Here is a 26,139-nt window from a genome sequence, read left to right on the forward strand (position 1 = left end):
AGCACAAAAAAAAAAAAAAAAAAAAAAAAATGGGACTCTGACACACAGCTTATTATACAAATACATGGTTTTTTTTTTTAAATTTTGGATTATATTGTACATACTGGGCTTTTTATTTTATTTTATTTATTTTTGGCTGTGTTGGGTCTTTGCTGCTGCACGCGTGCTTACCCTAGTTGCAGCGAGCGGGGGCTACTCTTCGTTGCGGTGCACAGGCTTTTCATTGCAGTGGCTTCTCTTTGTTGCGGAGCACAGGCTCCAGGCGCATGGGCTTCAGTAGCTGTGGCACGCGGGCTCAGCAGTTGTGGCTCGAGGGCTCTAGAGCGCAGGCTCAGTAGTTGTGGAGCATGGGTTTGGTTGCTCCGTGGCACGTGGGATCTTCCTGGGCCAGGGCTCGAACCCGTGTCCCCTGCATTGGCAGGCGGGCTCTTAAGCAGTGCACCACCAGGGAAGCCCCAAATACATGTTTTTAAACCTAGCATGGTATTAACTGGTTACAACCCAATTACGAATATTGTCTTTTTCCAGGGTTTTAATGATTCAGAGTCAGTAGCTGGAAATAACATCTCATTTAGAAAAGATTAGTAAAATAACAAAGCAAACAGAGTTTATAGTGGTTCCAGACTAAATACCAGCAGCAGCTGGGTGGGACTGTTATTTAGATGCAGGAACCTGAAGGTAAACAAGAGTGATCTTGCCATATTCTGTGGGACTAATATGCTACTCTGGGAAGAAAGAACAGAGGAGCTTCCTTCCTTAAAAATTTTCAAACTTGTACAACACCAGAGATTTCCCAAATCCAAAATATATTAAGAGAGATTTTCTTTTTGGTCAGCACAGTTCTTCCAACGTCACTGTACTCCTCACACCATTTACAAAAATAAACTCAAACTGGATTAAAGACCTAAATGCAAGACCGGAAACCATAAAACTCCTGGAAGAAAATCTAAGCAGAACACTCACTGACATGAGTTGTAGCCATATTTTTTGATCTGTCTCCTTGGGCAAAGGAAACAAAAGCAAAAATAAACAAATGAGACCTAATTAAATTTAAAAGCTTTTGCACAGCAAAGGAAACCACCGAAAAAACAAAAAGGACAACTTCCTGAATGGGAGATAATATTTGCAAATGATAGTTTGATAAGGAGTTAATATCCAAAATATATAAGTAGCTCATACAACTCAATATCAAAATAACAGACAACCCAATTAAAAAGTGGGTAGAGGATCTGAATAAACATTTTTCCAAAGAAGACGTACAGATGGCCAACACGTACATGAAAAGATGCTCAGCGTCACTCATCAACAGGGAAAAACAAAGCAAAACCACAATGAGGTATCACCTCACACCTGTCAGAGTGGCTATCATCAAACAGACCATAAATAACAAATGTTGGTGAGGATGTGGAAAAAAGGGAACCCTTGTGCACTGCTGGTGGGAATGTGAACTGGTGCAGCCATTATGGAAAACAGTACGGAGGTTGCTCAAAAAACTAAAAAAACAAAGTTACAATTCTTCTTTACCCAGCAGACACCACCGTTGTAGAAAACATGTATTTTGTAGTTACTCAAATTTTTATGTGCAAAATCCCTTACTAACCTACATTATGAAAAATATTTCTTTCAAGAAAAAGACATAGGAATAAGGAACTCATTACAACCTAAGGCAGAAAGCATTTATCTTATCTGGAGGCTGATCTTTAATTTTTTTTTCAATTTTTCTATTGTGCGAAATACGTATAATACAAAATTTACCATCTTAACCATTTTTAAGTGTACAGTTCGGTGGTATTAAGTACATCACAACGCTGTACAACTATCACCACCATCCATTTCCAGAACACTTTTTATCTCGCAGAACTGAAACTCTAGACCCATTAAACAATAACTCCCCATTCCCCCTCCCCCAGGCCCTGGCAACCACCATTCTAATTTCTGTCTCCATGAATTTACCTAAGTATTTCATATTAGTGGAATCATATGCTATGTCTTTTTGTGACTGGCTTATTTCACTTCGCATAAAGTCTTCAAGGTTCATCCATGTTGTAGCATGGGTCAGAATTTCTTTCCTTTTTAAGGCTAAATATTATTGCATCATGTGTTATCGACAGCATTTTGATTAGTTATTCATCCTTTGATGGACACTTGAGTTGCCTCCATATTTTAGCTATTGTGAATAATGCTGCTATGAACGTGGGTGTACAAATATTTCTTCAAGACCCCGCTTTAGATTCTTTTGGGTATATACCCAGCAGTGGAATTACTGGGTCATAATGATAATTCTACTTCTATAAATTATATTTTTTAAATGACTATCTATTAAATAAGTCACTATGTTCCTTGAAAAACAAACACAGAAATTATGTAACATTATTTAAATAACCCTAGAATATCATGCCAAGAAATTTTGTCGACAAATTTCTGTTTTTCTGCTATGATTATAAACTGGCAATTTTCCATCCTCCTGGGCATCTCTAAATACCAAATAAGAGAGAGCGTTGATGAGATTAAAGTCTCCTCTTTTTTTTTTTTCTTAAAACATTAGTCTCCACAGTATAGTCAATGTTGGACTACAGGGGCTCCAAGTATCCCTTAAGCTGTTTGAAAGACACACAGACCTTATGCTCATCGAGCACGTGGGCACAGCTTTCCCGTTATTATTTTTTGGTCCTCAAGAGAACAAACCTGTTTCACAACCCTGAGGTTTGGGGCTCTCCTGTCTAGGTGAGAAATGTAACTGGAGTCCCCTTCAAGTGCTTTCCAGAGCAAGTGGCAATGATTTCAGGCCAAAGATTCTCTACTTTTAGCTTTCTCTAAAAACAAAGCTAGTCATCTCATTAACAAGCAAGTGGAGAACAGTGCCAACATCAACACTGGTCGCTTCTGCTCTCCTACAAAACTTCAGCATAATATCAATAAAATGTAATACAATCTGTGGGGTGCTTTTTTGTGAACACTTAAGCAGGGCTTTATTGAGGTTTCCTGTTTTATAGTATTACACTTTTTTAATCTGGGAAAATACATATAACATAAAATTTACCATTGTAACCATTTTTAAGGATATAGTTCAGTGGCATTAGGTACATTCGTACTGTTGTGTGACCATCACCACCATCCATCTCCAGAACCCTTCATCTCGAAAAATGGAAATTCTGTACCAGTTAAATATTAACTTCCCGTTCCCCTCTCCCCCAGCCCCTAGCAACCACCACTCTACTTTCTGTCCCTAGGAACTGGACTATTCTAAGTACTTCCCGTAAGCGGGATGGTACAGTAGTGGTCCTTCTGTGACCGGCTCACTCCAGTCAGCACCATATCCTCCGGGTTCATCCATGGGGTAGCGGGTGTCTAATGGGCACCTCTTTACTTTTCATGTCACAGGAAAACAGCTTCAGGATAGAAACGTACAGCCAGGTGCTCTTCACCTGTGAAGCCCTAAGAATGGACGGGCTGAATATACACCACTGTGCTTATGACGAGAGCCTGACCGCAAAGGCCCCCTCCAGAACGACAAGTGTCGCCAGCCCTGCAGAAGGCTGCTGTCAGCCCCCTTCTCCCTGGTGCAACCCTCAGACCTTCAGCGCTGCCCCCCAGCATGTGAGGAGGGGAGGTGTGAGCCAGGCTACTGGCACGTCTGTAAAATAAGTCAGGGTGAAGTTTCACCGAGGACCAAACTTTTCATCTTCAGTGTCTGCTATAGGCTATCTTTAGGGCTTTGAGAAATGAACGTCAATAGGAAGGACTGGCAGGGAAAGAGGGACGCTATGAGTAAACACCAAATTAATGGCTCCGTTACATTTAAGGCAGTTCTGCTATCTTAATGGCATGGTAAGAAATACGGCTTGCTCCATAAAATAGGGCATTTAGTATATGACCGTTTGTAGCATTTTTTTGGCTGTTTGGCTCTTTTACGTAAGCCTCACTTTTCTAACTAAATTGTATGTTTCACAAACAGTCTCTGAATTCTTTTATGTCCATCATGTTCTACTCTCAATGTCCACAATAAAGTAGGTGTTAGATTAAAATATTATGGGTTGATCAAAAGGGATTGATGGGACAATCTAAAACATAAAAAATAAATTGATTAATCATCAAATAAAGTGGTTAAACCAGGTAGTATTTATATCTTGGAGGTTAAAGGTACACTTGTTCTGAATTAAATGACAATACATTTAACACCACTGACTTGGAACCTGAAACATGGTAAATAATCCATCACCTTTAAACCGTTAGTAGTAGGACCGTTATTGCAATGGACTGAATGTGTTCTCCCCAAATTAATATGTTAAAATCCTAAACCCCAATGTGATGGTATTGGCAGGTGATTAGGTCGTGAGGATGGAGCCCTCAGGAATGGGGTTAGTGCCCTTATAAAAGAATACCCCAGAGAGCTTCCTTGCCCCTCTGCCAAGAAAGGACTCAGAAACAAGATTGTTGTCTATGAACAAGGAAGCCAGCCTTCATGATGCACGGAATCTGCCTGCACCTTGATCTTGGACTTCCCGGTTGCCAGAACTGTGAGAAGTAAATGTCTGCTGGGCAAACCACCCAGTACGGGGAGCCACCCAAAGAGACCATGACAGCTATGAATGCACTTTATGCCCATATCTTTAACTCTTCCTGTTCTCTGACCTACATTTGATTAGGCAATTTCATAACTGAAAAGGAGTTTGTCTCGGGGCAAGTCCTAGAGAACAATGTTTGATTTTATTTTTTATTCCCTTTCAGATATCCTGTTCTGTTGGCAGTTATCAGTAACCAGTGGTGGCCCATTAGAATAACACAGATATCAAAAATTTTAGTCTCGAGAAAAGGAAAAATTAGAAGAATGTCACTCAATACATTCAATTGGGTACTGATCTTCTGCCACTGCTTTCCATGGGTCAACCCAGGGCCACAGGGCAAGGGAACTCACTGATGGACTTCATACTTTCAGGCTTTTACAGCCATAAAAGGAAACGAAATTGAGTTATTTGTAGTGAGGTGGATGGACCTAAAGTCTATCATACAGAGTGAAGTAAATCAGAAAGAGAAAAACAAACACCATATGCTAACACACATATATGGAATCTGAAAAAAAAAAAGGTTCTGAAGAACCTAGAGGCAGGACAGGAATAAAGAAACAGACATAGAGAATGGACTTGAGGGCACGGGGAGGGGGATGGGTAAGCTGGGACGAAGTGAGAGAGTAGCATGGACATATATACACTACCGAATGTAAAATAGATAGCTAGTGGGAAGCACAGGGAGACCAGCTCGGGGCACTGTGACCACCTAGAGGGGTGGGATAGGGAGGATGGGAGGGAGACGCAAGAGGGAGGATCTATGGGGATATATGTATATGTATAGGTGATTCACTTTGTTATAAAGCAGAAACTAACACACCACTGTAAAGCAATTATATTCCAATAAAGATGTTAAAAAAAATGCATATATGACTTCCATTTCCAGTTAAGATACAGGGCACATGAAAGGCCTTTGATCTCATGGTAAGAAGAAATTTCACCTGGACAAAATGAAAACATACTTTTCTATGAGTCTAGGAAAGAGTAATAAATACAAAGGAGCCTTGATGATCCTAATTTCAACAAGAAAAAAAGGCCTTTGCAGGCGAGCTGAAAGCCCATGGAGGTTCCATATCTGAGGGCTGTGCCCTGCCAGCCTGGATCAGGGGAGGAGGAGCCCTCAGAGAGACTCGGCAGGTACGGGAGGGACAGACAAGCCTGACACAACAGTGGGAACTGGTAGAAGAGACTGGAATCTGCAAGAACAACAAGTGAAAAGCAAATCACCTTTCCTAGTAAGTCTGCCCCAACCCCCAAGATTATCTGAGAAAGTAACGGTATAAAGTTTAGAAAACAGAGAGAAATCACACAGCCTATACATTCTTATGATGCGTCCATCTCTGAAACCAAAGGCAAATCAAAAATAGCTAAAACTGTAGTCCTACCCTCTCCAAGCTGAACTACTGACAAAGATGAAAAAGGCAGATTAGGTGAACTCAAACTAGTTAGGAGAGTAACTCTGACTTTAGCTCGATTCTGAGGGATCTGAATGTCCACTTCTCACTCCACCCTTGCACTCTCCGACAAGTGAAACAAAATATTATACTTCAATCTATTACTTTATTCACAACCCCGGGCATACAATTTTTAAAATTACAAAACATATAAGTAAATAGGAAACTGTGATCGATAATTAAGAATTAACACAGTTAATAAGAACAGAGTCTCAGATGACCCCATTAATGAAATTAATAGTTAGTACTTTAAAAGAACTATAATAAATATGTTAAAGAATTTATAGGAAAATAAGTATATAATGGGAAAAGAGATTGATTATTTTAGGATACAAAAGAAACTCTAACATAGAACTAAATAAAAATCTAGGACTAAAAATACAATGTTTGAAATTAAAAATGTACTGGATAGACTTGCTAATCGGACATTGCAAAAGAACAAGTCAGTAACCTTACATTTTCCAAATTAAACAGAGAAAAAGAACAGGAAAAAACGAACTAAGTATCAGTGACTTGGGAATTAGTATCATTTATTGTGATTAAAAAATATGGTAATTAGAGAAGAGGAAAGAGAACAACAGGATTAAAAATATTTGAAGAAATGTGAATAAAATGTACCAAATTTGATAAAATCATCCCACCAACCCAAGAAGCCCAATGAATCCCAGGTAAATACAAGGAAAACCAGACCTAGGTACATCATAGTCTAATTGCTGAAAATAAAACATAGAAAGAAAAAACTTTTAAAAAGCGGTGGGTGGTGGGGGAGGACACACTAGGAACAAAGATAATGATGGCCAACTTCTCATCGGGGACAAGGGAAGCAGAATGGAACAGCATAGTTAAAATGCTAAGAGGAAAAAAAAAGCTACCATCCTAGAATCCTATACGTGGCAGAATTACCCCCAAAAAATGAAGGCAAATTAAAGAAGTTTCCTGTTAAATGAAAGCTGAACACTTTGTTACTAGCAGACCCACATTACAAGAAATGATTGAAAAAGTTCTTCAGGTTGAAGGGAAATAGTACCAAATGGAAAAACTCACATATACAGGAAGGAATACAGAACACAGAAATGATAAATGTGGGGTAAATGTAAAAAAGTATCTTTTAAAAACTTTTCTTAAAAAAGGTAATTGGCTGTAAAGCAAAGCATAATAATATATTGTGGAGTTTATAGCATATGTAGAAGTAAAATATATAACAACAGCACAAAGTATGGGAAGAAAGTAAATGGAAATATATAGTAACAATATTCTTAGATTAAATGTTAAGTAGTAATATTAATTCAGTGTAGACAATGATTTTATATATATATGTATATATATCCCTTGAGCAGCCAGTAAAATATAAAACGAAACCTTGGCTAAAAAGCCAAGGAGGTAAAATAAAATACTAAAAAATACTTGATTAATCCAAAATGAGGCAGGAAAGAAGAAAAAAACACATCAGACAAACGGAATACAAATAATAAGAGAGCAGACTTAAAATCAGCCATATCAATAATTATATTAAATGTAAATGGAGAAAATCCTCAATTAAAAGGGAGAGTTTGTCAAGACTGGATAAAAAAGCAACATCTAACTATATGCGATCTATAAGAAACATCCTTTAAGTGTAAAAACCAGGTAAGTCAAAAATAAAAGAATACAACATATATATATATTTATAAAATATAGTAATACGATATATACTATATCATGATATATAATATATCATGGTGCATGATTGTGTGTATATCCATAGGTATCTGTGTCTATATATCTAGAGATACACAGATAGATATAGATAGATATCATGCACCACGAATCATAAAAACTGGTATGGCTACATTAAGATCAGAAAAAGTAGACTCCGAGACAAGAAGTCCCCCCAGAGATAAGGAGGGCACATTACATAATGATGAGTCAATTCAACGCAAAGACATTAAGATTTCTAAATGTATATGCACCTAATATAGAACCTCAAACTAAATAAAGCAAAAATTTACAGAACTGAGGAGAAAAATAGACAAATCCACAATCATAGTTGGATAGCTGGAGATTTTTTGCTCTTCATACAATGACTGATAGAAGTAGACAAAAAAAAATTGAGAAGGGTATAAAAAATATGAATATATTGGTTTGAGCATTTAAAAGCATAATAATTAACTAGTGTTCTTTTCTAAATAAACTTGAAATACAGAGCAATCCTTAACACCAAAGTACCTTTTTAAAATAATTCTTAGGAATTTACTCTTTACGGTTTTCTCTAGTTCTAAGGAAACCCAGGACATTAATACTGGTCTGGGCTCTTGTGTTCAGGTATTTCTCAGCTTTTGGTTCCAGTATACGTATCAAATACCTCATTAGCACCTTTCAGCTATTCACTCAAATGAAATATCAAATCAAACCAACCGACAAATACCAAATCAAATCAATTATCAAAAATCAAACGGTGTGTTGCTTTCCAAGACACTGAAGCTTACGGGTATCTTCTTTCACAATTTATTTTTTAGAAACTTTGGAAATCTTTTAGAAGAAAATACTCCTGTAATGTCACTCAGAATTTTCCCAATAAATCCTTCGGTCTCCATGCCTCTCAACCCATAAATAACCTCCCCTCTCCCCCAATTCTCCCACCCACACTGAGACAAAGTCGCAGCCTAAAGCAAAGCTAGGCTCTCAACTCCACCAATCCTCAGTACCCCCGAGGCCTTTCCCCTACAAATAAGTAACTCTAAGGTGGAGCTCGAACTCTTTGCTTTAAATGTGTGCCTCGGGTGATTCCCATGAAAAACCAGCTTGCATTTAACTCTGCATTTTCACAAGGAGGCGTATAAACCCCAGCCGGCACTCACCAGCCACATGAACGGGCGCAAGTCAATTCACCTCCCTCGACCAGTCTCTGCTCTGCAAGATGGAGACATCTCCACCTCGCGGAGTAAGGGGCGCGGTGCAAAGCCTTGAACCTTGTAGGTGCTAGTCCTTAGTCAAAGGAACGATGAGACAATGCACACAATGAACAAAGTGACCACGCATCCACACTGTGTGGCTCGGAAGCGCATAATTACAGCATGCGGTGCAAGCCCTGCACCTGCCGTGCTAGGTTTCTCCATTCCCCGACTCCTTCTGCAGCTCAAGCATTTCACCTCACCCAGCAAATCCAGGATGCGGTGCAAGCCCTGCAGCAGGTGCTAGGTTTCTCCATTCCCCGACTCCTTCTGCAGCTCAAGCATTTCACCTCACCCAGCAAATCTAGACTACCAGGAGCACCTCAGGCTTGCTCTGCCATTTCACGCCTTAATCCCTTGACTTGGTCCTGCCTACCTGGCTAGAATTTCCCTCTGAATCTCCCCCCGACCGACCGCCTTCCGCCAGCCCATCCCTTCACCTACCGAACACCCACCTTTCCCTAAGAGGTAGGAAGATGTGACTGGGCCCAGATGGGACCCTCTTCAGGAAAGCCTCCCTGGGCTGGATCCCTCCCACACCTGCGCGTCTGCTCGGGGCATCGTCTCACTGGGGGCACGGAACGTGGTGCCTGGTACTTCCTGGCACAAGGTGGCCCCTCAGGACAAATATGTGGCGCTGGGCAGCGAGCCAGTCTGGGACCCCGAAGGATCACCCGTCTGGTGCTTCCCTGGCCAAGAAGTTGACCTCTAACCAAAACAGCTCAGGGAGTGCCAGGAAAGGTCCCAGGTGAGGGTGAACCCAGCTCTCCCGACCCACCTAGAGCAGCACCAACCCACCTGCCACCCCGCTGGGCCACCTCGGATGCAGCTCCTCCAGGCCCTGTCCCACCTCCAGGTGACTGCGGACCCAGCAACCCCCTAGACACCCGAATGCCACAGAAATGTGAAGATGGGTAACCTTCATCATTTGGGGACACTCCGTTTGGGGGTCACTCATTATGCAACAGTAGATAATACAGATTTTACTTCAACTCCTAGTGTTCTTTTGCCCAGTGTAATCATTTATCTAAAAGTATCTATTTCATAGATAAAAAGATCATCAAAGGGACACAGAATACATGTTCTGGTTCTCTCTGGCCACACTCACCAAAGAGACAGCCGACTGCTCAGATTCTAAAATAGTTTAAAAGATACCCTAGTTTCTGTTTTGTGAGGTACTCAGATTAAATGGGTCAACTATATAATTAAACCATAAAAATAGAATGCATTGAATGATATAATAAGAAATAGTTCAACAGTCTGTCTATGAGTCAAATTTGTTTCCAAATGGGACTTCTTTTAATTATAGAATATACATTTCACTAGATGCCACTTTAAATCCCTGTAACTAAAAAAAAAAAAGTTTCAGCTCATTGAGGGCAATTTTACTTAAGGACCTAAGCCTAAATTTAGAAATTATCTTCACTATATTCATTTAAATATAATCAATTTAATAGTACCTACATTAATTTTTGTTGAAATAAGAGAAAGTGTTCCAAGCATGTAAATTTTATGTACTCTAAAACAATTAAAAAAGAACCAAGCTGTCTGAAAGCAGGAACAGCACTAACGCAGCTAAAAAAAATTAAAATTCCCAACACAAGGATATTATTTATAAAAACATTTTTTTTAATCTAAGGAAATAAAGTACATTTTCACAGTCCAAAGTCTTGATGTTAATTAACAAAGATATCTTATACTCACTTCATTTTAAAATATTTTATAAAAGCTGAATATGCTCCAAGAACAGATTTCCATTAAAATTCTTTTCTTTTAAAATAGAATATGAAGCTCATAGTTTTGCTTCCAAATGTCTTAAAATGCTTAATAAATGGTACCCCTCCCCAAAGCAAACCATAAAGGAACTGATATTTTAACTATGAAAATGCACACGGACTAAAGACAAATGCAAAGTGGCTATAGAAAAGCATACACATCCCTGGCTTATTAAGCAGAAGTGTTACATCAAAAATTATCCTCTCTGTTTCAGATTCTTGGTGAGAAAGTTAAAACCTGTGACACACAGCTCATCTCCTCAGGGTGAGCTTTTATAACCCTTTCTGTCTTCCCAACATTTTGCCTATAAGACACCCACCCTCAATCACCCTCCCTCCAGCCCAGCATCCTGCAAAGATTTCTGGTGACTGGGGGCTCTCAAATCAAGCACCAGGCATCTTTAAGAATGAGAACTTCCCCCAGATCAGGTTCAACGTCACCAGGGAATCCCTTAAAAATGCAAATTCTCAGGCCCTCCAGGACCCAGTGAATCAGAAACTCTGGGAACAGACCAGCAATTCGTGTTTAGCCCTCCAGGTTAACTCTGATGTGCTAGAGTCCCAGGTGTCCTTAAGGGGTCCACGGTGGGGACCACTGGAGCAAGTCATCTCGAAGGGCCTTTCGAGGAAGAACTGTGACACCAAGTTCACCCTAAGAGTTCCCATTTTGCTTGGCCCTTTGCCAAGCCAGAGAGAACAGAGGGCGCACAAGAGGCCCGGATCTCAGTGCACAGAAAACCCCCGTCCCCAGGACACACAGGTCTCGGCCTCCTTCCAGCACGGGAACAAACACTCCAGAGCTGAAGGCCGCTACTTCGCTCCTCTTACAAGCATTTATCAGTTTGTCTTGGTGTTAAAGAGAGACGTGACCTTGTTTTCCAGCAATGTGCCCCTAAGACAGCGCCCTGAATAGACTCTGTTAAATCTACTGTGCAGCCGACTCAGAGCTTCTCAACGAGATGGAATAAACCCAAAACGAGAAGTAAAAAAGAGATGGTGCTAGAAATGGCAACCGCGACAGCAGGTTATGGGTGAAGCTGACACGTGTCAGGATGGAAATAATCTGGGCCTCGGCCTGGGAGACAGAGAGCTGCCTGTCCGGCCCCTTCTGGACCCCAGCCCTGCCACCCCATCAACAGCCCCTCTAGGCCTGGGGAGGGCGGGTGGGCAGAGAGGACAGCCCAGGGTAGAGTGGACCTCAGGGCCTCTGGGAGGAGCCCCGGGCAGAGAGCTCCAGCCGCCACCCTGCCAGCCCAGGTCGGGGGTGGTGAGATGCACGACCCCGGGAAAGGGAAGGCCAGGCCAGGAGGGCAGTGGGGGCCTCTCTTTCCGCTCACGGGCAAGGCCACAGCCCTGGCTCCCTGAGTGCAGGACTAGCCCAGCTCTGCCCCTCGCCAGCACCTTGAAGATTCCACCTCAGCTCTCGGCACCAAGTTAGGTGGGACAGTAGAAACCCCAACCCTGCAGGCTGTTCTGAGAGAGGTCTGGGATAACCCCAGGGGACCCCGAGCATCCCCGCACAAGCACAGGAGCCCAGAAGCCTGCCTGCCGGGTACGGCGACCACCCGAACACGCCCAGAGACGGCCCCGTTCACGGCCCAGAAACATAACCGAAGTTCTCTTGGAGATTTTCTACCCAAGAGACAATTAAGTTGCAAGAATCCTGCGCCTCCCTTCCTCCACACAAAGGTATCAATAAGTCTTGTAATTTTGAATGGAAAAAAAAAATGTAACCTCTAAATATTTTTCTCATCTACAAAAAAATACATAAATCAAAAATTGGAAATCTGCCCACTGCTGATCTAAATTGGTAATATGAAAGCTTTGATACAGTCAAATACAAAACTCCTACCTTCCCAATGTAAAGAGTTTAAATAACCATTAAGAAAGTGTCTAGTATTACTTTAAGCCTTGCTTTCTTTCACGAAAAGATGTGAGATACCTTCAAGAAAAAAGAAAATAAAATCAGAGACAAACAGAAAATTAAAATTTCAGGACTTAGAGAAAATTAAAGCATAGAAACAGGACAAGAGAGAGAAGAAACCAGCCATAATTTCCTACTAAGTTGTTAGAGTCGAGCTTCAATTTTGCCTAAAGTTTACCGTTTATCACCAAATGATTTGCCTTGCATGTTTTTGACAAATCTCTAAGTGTGTAAATTGTTGAGCGCACTGAGGGATAACAGTGCAGGACATACTGACAACATCTCCACCAAAATACAGGCGAAGGTGTCCTGTGGCCGCTTCTGGAATATCCTCCAACCACAGTGGAGAGCAGGATGGACCAGAGGGCTTCTCGGTCAGGAAGGCGATTCTAGGGAGGGTCTGAGATAACTCCTTGTCACCTAAACTCTGCCTACAGCTGCTTCCTACACACATGGAAGATGAACTTTGAGGGAAGCAGAGCAGTGCACGGGTTGCATAAACATGAGAAAGAACTTCCCACAAGCTTCAGATTGTTAAGAGCTCAGAAGGTCCATAACTTTCAACTAAAGTTCAAAAACCCTGGCCAGATGCAGGACCATCCACTTCTGTACGGATGCAGCCAAGCAGGTACCTAGTGGGCAAAGCCAGAATGTTCTTTCAGAAACAACAGTTTGAAGGTCACTCTAGAGGTCAGGGACAATACATCGTTAGTCCTCACTCCCTGCACCCAACCAACGAGGTGCCTGGGCACACGTGCCCTCAACACACGTGCTCAGTGAATGAGTTCCAGACCACAGCTGGCGTGGGTAACCTTTTCCAGACTACCAAAACCTGGTCAAACCTGACATCTTCATAAATGACCTTCGTTTAGGAAACAAGCTCTCTGGGAAGCCTGAGAGCATCCCCCAGTCTGTTCCTGACACCACCATCAATATACGACATTCTGGGAACTGAGTTCAATCAGCCACAGACACGGCCATGCCATCAACCACAACTCTACATTCCCTAAATTGTCCTCGAGCTCATCAGAGGAGGTGTTTCAAATATGAATCTACAGAACGGTTCTGATCTTCTAGCCTCGTGACCTTACGAAAAACAAATGAGGTTGGCTTGGCGTGATTTGTTCTGTGGGAAACTATCCTGCTTTTAGCTCTGACTACTTCCTTTCCTGCGAGCGCTCAGCCATCTGTTCCACACTGTGCTGTAGGATGTTGCCAAGGATGTGAAGGAAAAGCAATGAATCGCAGGGTCTACAACAGCACCCTCCCAGGGAAACAGAATGCAAGCCACAAACGTGAACCGCGTACGTTCTTTTAAGTTTTCTTGTGGCTGTAGTAAAAATTTAAAAAACAGGTGAAATTATCTTGATGATATATTTTACCCATAAACTTGATAATATATTTCACCCAATCCGTCCAAAATAGTATCATGTCAACATGCAACGTAAAAATTTATTCATGAGCTATTTTACATTCTTTTTTTCAAGCAAATCTTCAATACCTGGTACTTCACGCTTAGAGGATATAGCAATTCAGGCCAGTCACACAGCCAGCGGCCAGCACACTGGACAGTGCAGGGCTAGGATCTCTTGGCGTTTTCTGAAAATTCAGGGCATTTATTTTAATTCTGGCACCGCCTGTCTTCTCCGCGATCTCTCAGGATACTATCAATAGTGCTACCTTGATCCCATCTGCAAACTCCCCGCGCACCTGAGAGGCCCTTCACCTCAATCTTGAGATGCAAACCACTCTCAGGGTAGCAGAGTGGACTAAGACTGAAGCAGATTCTCACAAGAGGCTGCTGGTTTGGATATGGTTCCCGTCCCTCTATCGAGTGACAAGGCAGAGACATACTTTTACGCCTTTGCCCTTTGCATTCACATTACGTGAGCATCACAAAAGGCGTGATTGTTTCCTCTGTTCTTTTTATTCAGACCACATGAAGTCAAGGAAAAGAATTAGAGAGGAGGCATGACGGAGCCTTTTAGGATGACCGGGACTTCACGAAGCAGAGAGAGAGGAAACACCCGGTGCAGTGGACGGGAGGCGCCCAGGGAAGGGGCTGGAGGGGCCCTGGTGCCAAGTCAGGGAAGCCTGGACGGTGGGTTAACAAGACTTTGTCCTGGGCACCTGGGCGGGGCCTGGAGCAGCTGAGCAACGTGACAGACCGGCGATGCAGCTAATTCCGGAGAAAGTGCGATAGAGGCCGAGGCAGGGGTATCAGCCAGGAAAGAAGAGAGGATGGAGGCCTGGGGGTCGGTCTCAGTTGACCGAGGGTCGGGGAAGGTACACCGGCAACGCAGAGCTGGGCCGGGCAGGAGAGACGTCTCAGAATCAGATGGAGGGGAAAACCCAGAGAGGATGTTCAAGGGGACGAGGGTCCTCATTTCAGGATGGGGTGATGGTGAGCTGCTAAGCATCAGCTGGCAGGAGCACAGGCTGAAGAACATCGACCTGCCTTCTGCCATCAGCCTGGAGGCTTCTCCCACTCACAGGGTGGCGGCGTCGGTTCAGAGGCAGGGGCGGGTGGAGAAGTCACCCCTTCCCAAAGGCAAGCTTTTCATGGCTCCTACGCTGTCGCTTCATTAGACCACAAAGCATTTAACATCTACGAGCGCAGACAAAAGTTGTCTGGCTTGCTCCTAGGTTTGCTATTTTAGGTTTGAGGAATTCACGCTCTTATCGGTAGAAGGAAGTTTCTTACAGGAGCTTTGCTGCTACTTCTCAAAATGCAAGAAAAAAATACTTTCTGACATAATATTCTCTCGGTATAACTTTTTGTTCAAAGAGGAGATAGAGGGGCCAAAAAGTAACAGTAAAAAGAAAAAGGGACAAAGCTTTATTTTTCTCCTAGAATAAAAAGACGAATCTGCGCTTCACTGATGCCGCATTCCCCACGTCAAGTGGGCAACGCTGTGAATCATGTGACCCCACTCACAAGGAACACTGACAATTTCAACAATAGCAACAGGACATTTCAGAGGACGGACGCGGTTGGAAGCACCCTGAGGTCCCGTCAATTCTCCATGACAGGCAGGAACTTGGGGTCAGAACTGAAGAAATGAAGTTCTAAGAGATGGCTGAGATGAGGATGGAGGCGGCCCGTACGCTCGGAGCCCCCCAGAGCTTCAAGAGGAGTGAAGATGCGACGTCCACCCGACCCAGTAGCAGCACGGTCCCTGGCAAACAGCAGGCACTCAAGCATGTATGTGTTGAAATGGAAGTGGTGCCGGTGACTAGTGACACCACTAGTCCCTGCATCAGCTGACCAAAATCTGAACACTGGTTTTGGAAAACAGCTCAGTGAAGCATGGCGTCCATGTCCTAATGGTGAAACGTGGCAGGTGAGAAGATTTTAGCTCTACTTACCTTGGCCTCAGCCAGTTTTATCTAAGGAGATCTGGAGACTAGATAAAACTCTCCTCTGGGGTCTGATAAAGACCTGAAAGTCAGCCTACTGGAACCTGCCAAGGCCACCCACCATTGTCAAGGTCACCAGGCCCTGCACCAAACTGCTGCCTGTGGTTGCTTCTAGTCTCAAACCAACTCATAATACAAACGTGGCCAGATAAGGAACCTCAGGAAAGCCCAGACCATTCTAAACAAGTCAATCTGAAAGTGACCTCTGGGAGAAATTAAATTTTTAGTTATAGGCAACTGATCAGTTACTTACCTCTTAAAGCTCAATGTCACTGAAAAAAATAAGCATGAATGCATCAATTATTTCAACTAGAAGATGGCAGAGCCACCACGCAAATACAAAGAATATAGGTAAAGTGCTGAAAAGAGTAATGGAACGTACTAAACACTGTATAAGGGTCTGACTTGATAATGATATCATTATCATTATCATTGATTACACAGGCTAAGGCAGGGAAAAATCAGAGGTATGAATAATCCTATAAAAAACCAATATTGCACTCAATTCCTTCCTATATTCACTAGGTTATGCAATAATAAATAGTATCTACCATCAAATCTAATAACTACCTTCTGCTGAAACCAGAAAAATGTATGTTTTCAAGTTTCTTCTTTCAATTTTTTTTTTTAATTGGAGTACAGCTGCTTTACAATGGTGTGTTAGTTTCTGCTGTACAACGAAGTGAATCAGCTCTACGTGTACATACGTCCCCTCCCATCTCGGACCTCCTTCCCCCCCAGCCTCCCACCCCCATCCTACCAATCGAGCTCATCACAGAGCACCAAGTTTTGAGACATTTCCCTAACAGGTTGAAATCTTAAGACCAAATAAGAGTGAGGGGAACTCTCTTAACAAAAGGCACCTATCTTTCATTCAAAAAAAAAAAAAAAAAAAAAAAAAAGGGAGGCAGTTCCCCGGTGATCTAGTGGTTAGGATTCCAGGCTTTCACTGCTGTGGCCTGGGTTCAGTCCCTGGTTGGGGAACTGAGATCTCGCAAGCCACGGCCCAAAACAAACAAACTGGAAATCAGACATAATTATACAAAGTAACTGCTTTAAACTTGAACATAAATTGTGTCAGGGATCAACCATAAGGTGGAGACTTAGGCCTCCGTGCTCATGGCTGTGAAGGTCATCGCCATGGGTGTGGGCTACACCAGGACCACACAGAGTAGGGAGAAGAAGGGGTGTCAGTGACACGACCGTGTTTTCCTCGCGCAGGCGACACTCATGCGGAGAAATACACACAGTGCCTCCACCCCTGATGAACTCACTGTCTCACTAAAGGAACCAGGAACCAAGAACACATCATAAAATACAACGATCAAACTGAATGAGTGCAGGAAGTGCTGGCCGGCAAGGCACAGGTGCAACCTTGCAGGTCCTTCTGGGAGAGCCTTCACGGAGGCGGGTCCCTGACCTTAGCACTCCGGGGGGCAGTTCATTTAAACAGGCTTGGGAAACAGCAGTTCCACAAAACGTTTTCACAACAGCTCATCTAGTTCCTGAAATGCTTTGATTATACTGCCCACATGTCGGGGTCAATTTTACGCATCAACTGGACTGGGATTCGAGGTGCCCAGGTATTTGGTTAAACGTGGCTCTGGGTGTGTCTGTAAGGACGTTTCTGGATGCGATTAACATTCAAATTGGTGCGCTGAGTAAAGCAGGTGGTCCTCCCCGGGGTGGGCGGCCTCGTCTCATCTGTGGAGGACCTGAACCCAACAAGAGGTGGGAGAGGGAGAGGGAGATCTCGCTGCCCGGCGGAGCTGAGACCCGGGTCTCCACCCGCCCTCACACCAGAGCTGAGCCCTCCTCTCTCTGGGCTCTCCCGCCTGCAGACAACAGATCCTGGGACTTCTCCAGCCTCCAAAACCGCACGAGCCAATCAACTCCTTATAATAAACTTCCTGAGATCAAGACCGAGATCCTGTTCGTTCTGTTTCTCTGGAGAACCCTAACACCAGGTATGTGTGAATAATAAATACTATCTGGTAAAATGAAAAATCCAAATTAAAATGAAGATCCTTAGGTATTTCCGACACAAAACGTATAAGGATGTTTGATAACATCTTGGCGCGCTGAATTAAAAGGCTTTGGGATGCAGTCTCTTTATCATTAACTGAACTCACCTAAACACTTTTGGGGAAAGAGCCAAAGAAAGGACAGAGCTTTTCAACAGCTGAATGCTTCATGCTGAAATTACTCCGGAAAAAGCATGTGGAAATAGCAATGGGGGATTAAGAACCAAAGCGGTTCGGTCCTGTGCCAGTGGATTCTGAAAGGGAAAATACCTGTGGGAGAAACCCGATAAGCACATCAGGCCACGTGAGCTGGAACCCTTCAATGCTGGAGCGAGGGCAGGGAGGCTTCTAACTGGGGAGTCGTGGCCTGTGGGAAGCTCACACTGAACACGGGGCTTAGAGCTGGAGACGTGAAGTTCTCATATACACACACACACACACACACCCCAACTATGTGACATGTGTGGGACTTCCATCACTTATATGGAAAGTTCTCTTAAAACCAAATTCCAGACTCTACAGATAAACCACAAATCTCCTCTAGCACGACCTAACAGAATATTCCAACTTCCCACAGAATATAGATTTATATGACTCTATAATACTCTCCCCCTATAAGAACTGTAAATATAAATTCACTAACAAGGATTAGAAAAAAAAAATCTCCGTTAAATTAAATAACTAAGTTACTAGACGGCCAGTCTATCCCCTTAAAAGATGGTGGCCACTTTGACCAAAAACTGTAAGAAGGTTTGTAGTTACACACCCGAGTCCTGTTGTAAGTTAAAACAAAGCTTACAGAAGCTGTGAAGAGCACCCGGGACTTGTCAAATTCCAAACCAACACAATGATTTCTCTTCTTCCTTCATGGTCACGGAACAAGAACAAAATTTACTGGGAAGAAAAACATCTGATTCTTAAAAATCACAACATTCCAATCAGTGATCATTTGAATGAGCAACGACCAGGGATAGAATAAAAGGATTTGAGGACTTCCCTGGTGGCGCAGTGGTTAAGAATCCGCCTGCCAAGCCAGGGGACACGGGTTCGAGCCCTGGTCCGGGAAGAGCCCACATGCCACGGAGCATCTAAGCCCGTGTGCCACAACTACTGAGCCTGCGCTCTAGAGTCCGTGAGCCACAACTACTGAGCCTACGTGCCACAACTACTGAAGCCCGCGTGCCTAGAGCCCGTGCTCCACAAGAGAAGCCACCGCAATGAGAAGCCCGCGCACTGCAACAAAGAGTAGCCCCCTCTCGCCGCAACTAGAGAAAGCCCGCGCACAGCAACGAAGGCCCAACACAGCCAAAAATAAATAAATGACATAAAGAAAAAAAAAAAAAGGATTTGAAAAATCCCCAACTCAAGTTAAGTGTACAGGGAAACTCCCAATTCACCTTGTTCTAACTATGTAGTCAAAACACAGAAGTGTTGTCAGGATTCACTGGTACTTCCCGACACCACTGAGTTTCCCGTTTCCACCTGTCCGTTTCTGACCCCCTAGTAGAAACGGTGGCCCCCTGGTAGCCAGGGATCAGAAGATGATAGTTTGCACGTGTGCAAATAAACAGGCTCACACCTCTAGGATGGTGGAGTGTCTGCACAAGGATTTGAAAATACGTCTTTACATTTCATTCACTAAACTTCACCCAAAGACTACAGTCAACAAGCAAGTACTGGGAAAGATTAAAGCCTGGAGAAGAACATATAAATATTCTTATTTCTAAAATGGGTATGATTTCCTTTTGAAAAATACAAAAATATAGAATCAAAATCAGTGCACCAACAAATGTCATTATAATGGGACGCACTATCATTAGTGACAAGATATGACTTGGAAAGGGGGGGATAACGCACGGTCCAGAGTGCTGACTCGGCAGGTCCACCAGGTTGCCAGCTCTGGCCCTGATTCCAGTGCCCGCTTCCGGGGGCAGGGGGCAGGCAGAGCGGTGTGACAAGCATGGTCCCTTTCACAGCGGGTGCACTTCCCCACCATGTTTCCTCTTGTGGTTTATAGAAAGAGGTGGGTGCCTCTAAGCCGGCATCTCAGGTATTAGGCAAGCCCCCGCTGACATTTATGGAAGATGAAGCAGGTGACAGACACCCTCTGAAGTGCCGGGGTAAAGCCATAGGCATGTCCCACTACCCCGAGAAACCCACGTTTCCAGATACCAACTCTCCCTCTCCTCTGACCCCCGGCCCCAAAATGCTCTCTCAAGGCCGGCTTGGAGCCTGCCCACTGGACCCCGGGTTTATACACCTGGGCTGGAAGGCCCATCATCTCAGCACAAAAAACAGGGTCAGAGAAGAACCCTGCCTGAGAACAGGCCTTTCTGCTGTGCCTTTGGCTCCCGTGGGAAGGACCCCATAGTCAGCAGTGTCACCTGCACAGTCGGTTGGTAACTAAGTCCCGTCCCAGGCCCTGCGGATACAGCAGTCAACACAACAGCGACCCTCTCAACCAGGAGAAACGTACTAATAACAACGTGTAAACAAAGAACACAATTTCCCTTAGGAATGAGGGCTGTGAATAAAATAACATAGGACTGGGGGACACAGAGTGGCTGGAGGAGGGGCAACCTTCGCTTCAGCAGTCAGGGTGAGTCTCTGAAAAAGTGCCTTTCACCCTGTTACCCGTGTGATAAGAATATACAAGACGGATGGAGGGACGGATGACATTCACGAGACAGTAACACCCAACAGCAACCAACCTCCACGGAGTGCCCGGCACTTTGCAAGCAACATCCTCCTAAAACCTCACAAGGATCCCATGAAGGAGTTCCTGCAGTTTTCCTCATTTTACAGACCGGGATACTGAGGTTCCAGAAGCCTGGATAACCTGTTCAACCTACAGAGCCGATCTTTGCGCCCAGACAGGCTCAACTAGAAATGCGCCCCCTCCCAGCCCCTTGGGCACCGACTTACCTGTTTGCTGGGACAACTAAGTGTTTCGCTTGGAATCTCCGCAGCGGTGCTCAAGCCCTCACCCTGCCCCGCCCCCAATGGAGTAACAGAGACAAACAAAGCTCAGAACTCCCAAGGCATCTGCCACCCATTCTGAATGTGCTCCCGGTGTCTGTGACTCCCCTGGAACCTGACAAATCCGGGCTGTCCCAGTCTCCTTAATCTCTGACACCATCAGCCTGCAGCGCACCTAGAAGCAACTGGCATCTGCAAATACCGTCTCATGTGGTTTGTAAGAATCAGTAAGACCACTTGCACAGGATGCAGGTTTCCACTGCAGCTTCCAATCCAGAGGTGGCCTACAAGGAAGGCCCTGCTGACCTGGTGCTTCTGCCACTGTCTCCTGTTCCTCACAAAGGCCACAGGGCCTTTGCACAGGCTGTCTGTCCTCTCTGCCCAGAGGCCTTCCAGAGGTTGCCTCTTTTTGTCACATATGTCTCAGCTCTAACATCCTCCATGAGGCCCTCCCAGACCACCCAGCCCAGATGAGAATGCCACCCTCACTCTTGACTGCAATTATTACTGCTTCAAGTTAGCTTTTCATTTGCCCCACTTGACACTACTACGATGCCTTAGAGAGGCAGGGACCTTGTCTTTCCTGGGCACTGCTTATCCCCAGCACCTGGCACACAATCAATCTATAAATATCTGTTTAACATAACAATCATCGGGACTTCCCTGGTGGCGCAGGGGTTAAGAGTCCGCCTGCCAATGCAGGGGACACGGGTTCGAGCCCTGGTCTGGGAAGATCCCACATGCCGCGGAGCAACTAAACCCGTGCGCCACAACTACTGAGCCTGCGCTCTAGAGCCCATGAGCCACAACTACTGAGGCCCACGGGCCTAGAGCCTGTGCTCTGCAACGGGAGAGGCCACCGCAATGAGAAGCCCGCGCACCGCAAAGAACAGCGGCCCCCGCTCGCCGCAGCTAGAGAAAGCCCACACGCAGCAGCGAAGACCCAACGCAGCCAAAAAATAATAAGGAAAAAATATATAACAATCATAATAGAAGAAATTACTAAATTACATTATTTCACATAATTACTTCCTTTTCATCACAGTCCAGTCAATGGGACAAAACACTTGCTGTCAATAATGACCCTTTTGAAGGATATCAGTGATTTTCTTCCTGAAAAAGACATAAAGATGCAACTAACTTCTAAAGGGGCCCTGAGGGGTAAAATGCTTTGCATTACAATGTAACTACTCCAAAATTTCCCATATGCTTCCAAACTGTATTTTGAAAAGCTTTATCCGGAACTGGACAATTTCAAAACCCACTGATCTTGCTCTGATGTATAAAATACAGCAAGAATTCTTACAATTCTTCTAGAAACCTGTCTGCCAAATGACGTATTGTTTCCTTGGGCTGAGTATTCACCTTTGAACTTCTCCCTAAAGTGTTTACAATTTTAAAAATCCCATCTTTAGTGCCAGTTCCACTTTAGAATTGTTTAATCATACTAGAAAAAGGAAGTAATTTGTTTCACCTACTAACATTTCCTTTAAAAACTTTAAAAAAATTTTTTTTAAAAACAAGACTGATGGCTTCAAATGCTGTGTTCTTATGTGATTCTCCTTGTGAGACTCAAACCACAAAAAGTTAAAAATGTGAAAATCACATGCAGGCCCTTCTCACAAGTAGGAGGGAACCAAACATGTCAGAATAGGAGTGAATATGCATGACTTAAGTTCATTAATGTTGTATTACAAAAGATCATCCAGAAACAAACCCCGGTTTAAAAACAGGATGAAAATGTATTCTGCAATACATTTCCTTGCCAGTAACTAATTACCTGCAATTAATTATTTGGACCATGACACCCATGAACAATGAAAAACTAAATTTCTTAACTACTATTCTCCAAAATCTTCCATGCAAATCACCCCGTAACTTATCCTGACAAAGTTCAGAATCAATGCTACATTCAGCTTCTTCGATGAACGTTTTTGGGCATAATTGGTGTTCTCCTCTGAACAATTCTCAAGCATTACTTTTGTGTGTTTCTATAATGCTTTCAACACCAAACAAGATCACCATTACAACATGAAATCAGCTTTGCTTCTTCTGAGCTCCCTGACTCAGCGGAGTCACCTGCCTCACCTGCAGCAAGGAGATAAGAGCAAGGACCCCGCGCTGGAGGAGTTAAGGGAACGCACCGTCATCTGTCTGGGACTGGACCGGTCCCCGCGCCGGCCGCAGAGATAACTCCCATCACCATCCACAAAACCCTTGTTCCGAGCACCTCCTCTCCTTGGTGCTGTACTAAGTAAAATGAATATATGTTTTCGTGGATGAGTCATGGCTTTGCAGAGCTCCAGAGCCTTCAGCCTGAATTGCAATTCTCACTGCATCATACTAGGAGGCAGAATGGTGGTAAAAACCAGAATAAATGAGAATTCACCCTAGGAAGTTGTTGTCTTAAATAAAGTCAAGAAGCAAGTAGGTTTCTTATCATTTGTTTCTCTCTCCTAGAAATTAAATACTGAAAAAAAAAAAAAAAAAAAAGAGTCCAGGATTGTTGGAGATCCCCAAGGCTCAGAACAGTCAATCTTACTCTATTATGGGAAAATAAGAGTAAAGGGTACAGTCGACTAAATAATATTTTGACAATGTTTGTCTTAACACCTGGAATACCCCGGTTTTCAGAGAGAAAAATCTGGCCAATATTCTTTAAAAGTTGAAAAGACAAAGGACAAACGTTTTAAAAGTTTATTCCTAAGAAGATTGTTAGGAAGTGTCAGTGCGGACAGAGTAGATTTTGGGGAGAGGGCAAGCAATGAAATTGCTAAAGGAATCCCTGAAGTTTTCCTGGAGCACACGTCTGTCCACCAGCATTATCCACAGCACCATCTACTGCCCAACTGTCCGCACAGCAGCCCTGGCTCTGCAGGGCCCCCAAGAATTAACGCTAAGCCTCGGCTAAGCTAACTGTTTAGGAATGAAAAAGATGTCACTTCAAAGTTAAAAGCAGGGGCGACCTCAGAATGAAGGTAAACTGACAGTCTTTTCAAACATCTAGACAATAAACATAATCTTTTGGTTACTAACATACAACAATTAAGTGGTTTTAATTTTTCTTGGCTACTTACACTATAAACTCTGCTCTGCAGATTTTATAGCACGGGTAAGATTTATATGTTCTGGTTGATGCATGTGTATACAACACATATATTTATCTTTTATTACCTTTTGACATGGTAGTATGATTTTCAACCTATAGAACAAGGGGATTCAGGGAGCGGTTCAGAGCCCAGGTTTCTCCTAACGTTTAGGCTTTTCCTTAGACAGGTAGGCCCTTCAGGATAATGAAGTCTCGCGAAACGTACCGGCATACGACCCGATGCAGGACTGTGCTCTCGTCCTCACAAATCTGCTATACTTCATACATAAGGATACACAGAACAGCTCATCCGTCATAAGCAAAACAACAATCCAACCTCAATTCTGATCTAAAATTAAACTGCAGACTTAAAATAGACCAGGATTTAAAAGATCTGGGACTTAAAAAACCAAAACAACCATTTTCCAAAGAGAAAAAAGCGCATGAACCGGTAATACAAATTAAAACTAAAACCAGCTGGCACCTAGCACCGTATTCCGGAGGGAGGTCACTATTCTAAGCTCTTTACAGATTATCAAGTTGTCAAAATACCATCTATAGTAATACCATAAATTAAGTACCATAGGGTATAAGTCAATGGAATGTTAACCCGAGGAAGAAGTCTGGCTTACCATTAACTCACCCTTATGTTAAAAAAACTATGCTTAAGAAATAGCTCATTGGAACGACCAGGGGTGGTGATGTCACATCACAAAACAAGTAAAGTTAATACAGGTATTTTCCATGGAATGACTCTAAGTGTAAATTGGGGGGAAAAGGCTAAACAAATATCTTCACCGCCAACAGGGGAAATGAAAATGGAAGTCATTTACAGTCATTTACTATTTATACTGCAAAAATGCTTAGTCTACTATCATATTCCCCTTCTCAGAATCACACCCGTGTGCAGTCCTCACCACACCAGCCATGCAGTGTTGTCACAGATGTGAGCCAGATTTTGCACAGGACGTGGCCGGGAGGAAAAGCGCAAAGTTAGCTTGCATCTCCTGCGGGAAATAAAGCCTGCTTATTTTTGTGGCTCAATACATCTGAATACCAACTCGAAAGGGTTAAAAAGCCGGGCACCTGGTGTTTGCTTTCCACTCTCCAGAGTGATTTAAGCTTACAGCGAAGTTCTCTCCGCTTCCCTGCCCGGCCTGCACCCTGCACGGAGGGAGAGCTGTCACCACCGTCTACACCCTGCCGCACGGGTTCTCACCACCAGCGGGGCCCCCGGGCTGGGCAGCGGGCTCGGCGGCTCCCCACAACCTGCAAGCGCTGGGCGGCCGAGTTCCGAGCTCCGCGGCGTGACGGGGCACCAGGGCGCCAGGGGTCACTTAATTCCATTTCAAATCTGTACGCTTTCAAATAAAGTCGAGACAACGGAGACCACGGATGGAGCTGGAGGGGGCCACCAAAAACAAACTTTCGGAGCCTCCGAATCTGCATTTCTTGCAGGAATTCCCAGCCCGCGACGGGGAGAGCCCGATGCTCCCAAAGCACCCAGCCCCCGAGACGAGAGGCCCTGCGAGGAGCCCTGGCCGAGGGGGTCCCCGTCCCTCGCCGCCCCCCGCCCCGCAAACCCCGCCTGCCCGGCCCCCGCCCCGGCCTCCGCCCGGCCTCCCGCCGACCCTGGGCGCGCGGCGAGCTCGCGGCCCGGAACGCCGGCCGGCGTCGGTCCGGGCCATGCGGCCCCCGGGCCCGGCTGGACCGAGCCCCAGGCCGGGCCGGAGCGGCAGAGACGGACCCGGCGGCTCCGCGGCCGCGCGCGGCTTCCGCATTGTCCGCGATCGGGGCGCGGCGCGGCCCCCCGACCCGGCCCCCGGCCCAGCCTTACCTCGGCCGCGCTCCCCGGCCGCGGGCGGTGCGGCCCGAGCCGGGCTCCGGGCTCCGGGGGCTGCGGGGACAAGGAGTCGGGGCCCGCGAGGGACGGGGGCCGGGCCGCCGGGGCCGCGGGAGGGCGGAGCGGCGACGGGGGCG

At 44.5% G+C, this 26,139-nt stretch overlaps 1 protein-coding gene across 3 annotated transcripts in view; it reads right to left on the reverse strand.

Moving 5' to 3' along the window:
• FAM110B (family with sequence similarity 110 member B) overlaps positions 1-26,121 on the reverse strand; it is a 135,307-nt gene extending 109,186 nt beyond the window's left edge. For 2 of the 3 annotated variants that reach the window (XM_028500749.2, XM_055091326.1), the window contains exon 1: positions 25,997-26,099. The gene's annotated coding sequence lies outside the window, so the exon portion shown is untranslated. Of the gene's footprint in view, positions 1-25,996 lie in introns of all 3 variants that reach the window. The other variant, XM_028500748.2, reaches the window with a different exon arrangement.
• Between the last annotated feature and the right edge of the window lie 18 nt (positions 26,122-26,139).

This window comes from Physeter macrocephalus, chromosome 15 (genome assembly GCF_002837175.3).
Source record: "Physeter macrocephalus isolate SW-GA chromosome 15, ASM283717v5, whole genome shotgun sequence".
Classification (NCBI taxonomy): domain Eukaryota; kingdom Metazoa; phylum Chordata; class Mammalia; order Artiodactyla; family Physeteridae; genus Physeter; species Physeter macrocephalus.